At 41.2% G+C, this 3969-nt stretch overlaps 1 long non-coding RNA gene across 2 annotated transcripts; it reads right to left on the reverse strand.

Moving 5' to 3' along the window:
- Positions 2967–3377, reverse strand: LOC109728547. Of its 2 annotated transcripts, none has more exons than XR_002220991.1 (3): positions 3289–3377; positions 3124–3191; positions 2967–3004 (listed from the first exon to the last, which is right to left on the reverse strand). It is a non-coding gene; the product is annotated as an uncharacterized LOC109728547 (long non-coding RNA). The 2 variants fall into 2 exon arrangements; XR_002220992.1 differs by having other exon boundaries at positions 2974–3007.

Genomic DNA, 3969 nt, shown 5'->3' on the forward strand with positions numbered 1-3969 from the left:
AACTTAGGGTTTATTTTGGGCGTTTCGAATCTAGAGCTTTTGGAGCAAGATTCTTTGCTTTAGAACCTTCCTTGGGCTTGGATTGGAAGGATTCTAGCTCTCCTTTGGAGCTTAGGAGAGGATTTTTACTCTTAAGGTGAGTTTTGACCCTTTTTGCTTTATGGTTAATGATTGAGCTAATTGCTCTTCTTTTCGTTTGGGTGACCCTATTTTTGATGTTTCTAGGGTACTAGTAAGCTAGTGGATACCTCCGTTCGGCGAAACGAAGGTTTCGATTTTGATGGGTTTGACCTAGCCTATAATATGAGAAATTCTCATATATGGTGATATATGTTTCGTAAATTGGAAAAGCATGCATATTCATACTAAATGTATTTATTATGATTTTTGGAATGCTTAAAATGCCTATGTTACATGTAATGAAATTTTGGATCTCTATGTAGTAGAGGATAGCATAGGAAGATTATGCGGGATTTTTAACATTCTTATGTTGGATCATATTCCTTATAGTGTAAATTAGCTTTGATTCATGCATTTAAACCTAAGTTTATTTGAGACATAAAAGATAACAAAATTGTCATATAGGGGCATCAAATTAGAATGACATGTGAATTAGAGAGCTAATGTCATCAAGCGGCATTGAGCTCGGGACATGGGTGAACCTAGTGGGTAGGGCCATTGACGAATGTGGAACATGCTTAAATATTGAATGTCTAAGTGTCATAAAGGGGCACTAGACCTAGAGAACGTTGGAACTTCACTTGTGACATAGAACTAGATCTTCGAGATGCTAGTGACTATACTATGTTAGAGACATGATGATTGGATACTTGAGACGTTGACTACGCTTGCTTGCCATTTGTGCTCATTCGCACATGCTTGTGAGGGTCGCTCCCTACAAGCCGGCACTCCGGAGTTAGCCTACGCGACTTATGTTCGCTCGTGCGGTATTGAGAAGCCTACGGGGTCGAGTGGGACGAACACATTCCAAGAGTAGGGATGTTGGGCTACCACAGGCACTTAGGCGGCACAAGCTGGACTACCTTTGGTAGGACCTTAATTAAAAATGGAAATCGACACAGTATTGAGTGTGTTATAATCACTACTAGATAGAGAGTAGTAGTTGGATTACTAGGACTTGCTTCTAGCATATTTTCGGACACTTGAGTATATATACATACATGTAGTATGCTAGGAGATGTTGCTTATTGCATTCAAATATACGTTGTTGCCATGATAAAGCATGATCCTTATAACTTCATAAGTGAACTGTGACACTTACTTGTAGCCATGTAGAGACATATTGATTGTGACAAAGTAAAGGTGCATTGTTTTTAACACCATATTTAATTGCAATATAGTAGCTTAGCATTTTAATTATGCTCTCATAAATGCAGTTTATTCATTATTATTGCCCTCTTTTGACTTACCCTTCTTTGGGGCCTAGTGATGTATTGAGCTGAGGTCAGTAATTGCCCACTGGGAACTATAAATTATAGTTCTCACGCCCTCTTTTTCTCGATGTTTTTCAGAGCCTTTGTCACGCCCGGGTACCAGCGGAAGCATATCCGGTACGTGCACAGACCCGCCATACACCTGCAGTATATAAGGCGTCTACGAAGAAAGCAAGTCGATAGGAAGTAAAGCAAAGAAAGTCCTATCCTGATATCAGAGCAATGTACAAGTCGATATATCAACAAAAGAACAAAGAGTATACAATCCCAAAATCTCAACCATCAACGAAGTATCACAACAGTAGTGACTGTCCAAAGTATATATACATCATGGGGTCAACAAAAGAATAGATACAACGGTGGTCTATCTATACATAGGGACATCACCCTCGGCTGTAGCCCGAGCAACAAGGTGATCGACTAGCACGCTCCTAGTAGTCCCTAGCTAGGCGCGACTCCCTTGCCACGATCCCTAGCCTCTCCTGTAACAGGCTCTGTAAAACAACCACCAAAAAGGGCGTGAGAACTATAAACAATAGTTCCCAGTGGGTAAGCCGCCAGCCTCGGCGAATTACACCACTAGGCTCAAGATGTACTAATTGAAAGCAAAAACGATAATTACATGATTTATAAGCATGATGCTAACAAGTAATAAGCATGTAATCAACATGTAATAGCATTCTACAGTAATGAATCATTTGCATAATAGGGATATGGCAATTTCTATAATCATGAACATAAGCATGAATATAAGCACGAACATGAAAGTGACTACTGTACACTTTAAGTAATAAGCATTCATTACTGTCCTTTTTCATTGAATACTATCCTTTCATTCACAGGGACCTACCCAAGGTAGTCCAGCTTGCGCCGCGCCTAATGGCCCCGTGGTAGTACACACTCCCCACGGCAATCCACTTCGGCACCCAATCCCGCACGGGCGAGCAACTGTCGCGTAGGCCAACTCCGGAGTGCCGGCTTGTAGGGAGCTACCCTCACAAGCGTGTGCGAATGAGCACGATGGCAAGCAAGCAAAGTCCATTATCCACATGTCTCAATTTTCATATTTTCACATACAAAGTTCAGAACCCTCGATCCTCTGATCGGAATATCAATACACAAATAGTAAACAAAGCTAGTATCCACTAGATTGTAAACATGTAAGGGTAAAGCTAAATCACATAGCATTATAATCTTTCCACTAGTATGGCACTATCAACATAGTCATGAGCATGTCATAGTTCTCTATATGAGAGTCAGGAGAATATCATTGTTCTCTACTTTAAAGTGCATCCTACACTTGTTCATAAGTCATTCAACTGAATTGACTATAAATGTAAATACTTATAGAGACTTCATTTCGAATATGTTCAACAATATGATGACGAAAGTCAAGCTCTTTATCATTCACATAAGCACAATAAGATCATTTCTATATTACATATAGAACATAGGGGAGTTTCACTTGCTCTGGTTAGGTCCGACCCACCTAGTACTAGGCTCCAACTATCCACAAGAAGTCCCACAAACGGCTCAACGAAGCCCCAATGCTGCTGAAAAACAAACGTCAAGATCGGATTAGATCTACGGCCGAAATGTCCGATTTCGGCTCAAATCACATCTCGTATCAAGTAGCAACATAAATCGCTGTTTTGGTTCACTTTAGTACCTTCAATTAAGTCTCTAAAGGCTTCCCAAAGCCAACCAAGGATGACCCAAAGGTCAGTCGAACTCCCGCTGCGATCAACACCAATACGACATCAAAATCATCATATAATAGCAAATATAGTCGGAATCTTGCGAATTCAGTTTTCTAACTGAAATCCCTGCTTACCTCAGGTTAGAATACCTTCCAAACCAACTTCTAAGAGTACAAGTTCAGCTCAACGAGGCTCGAAGACCTGCTGCGAAGAAATAATCCCGAAATTGCATCAATTCGAGCAAATAAGTGCAATTAGTTCTAATTTAGCTTCAAAAAGAACTAATTATTGCTACTAAGCTTCAACATAGCTTATCCCTGATCTAAGGGGGTTCATTCACAGCTAGTTAACTCATTTTTACATGCTGAAATCTCAGGTTAAAACAGCAGGGAACAAAATCTTGAAAGCAATACTCGATTCGACTAATAGAACGTCGATCATGGAAAAGATGAGTCGATTACCTCTATTAAGCTTCCAACCAGTGAACAACTGGTCCAGAGCTGTGAAAAGCTCTCCAAAACACTCCCTCACACGTCCACGTAGGCTCTGCAACACTCCCAAACAGCGAAGGGCGAGCTCGGCGACGACAACGGTGCAAAACGGCGACTTTTCTCTAGAGAGAGAAAAACCCTAGAGAGAGAGAAAGAGAAAAATGGGAGAACCCTTCTCTGGACTCCAGACCCTTCCACAGTGCTCCTGGAGTCGTGCTGGGGGTGTTAGATAGGGATCAAAATGTGAAAAGACCAAAATAGCCTTGCTGCCACGAAATGCCACTGTGTACCGGTACACCATTGCGGCTGTACCGGTACAGCAAG

This window comes from Ananas comosus, linkage group 24, assembly GCF_001540865.1.
Source record: "Ananas comosus cultivar F153 linkage group 24, ASM154086v1, whole genome shotgun sequence".
Lineage (NCBI taxonomy): Eukaryota > Viridiplantae > Streptophyta > Magnoliopsida > Poales > Bromeliaceae > Ananas > Ananas comosus.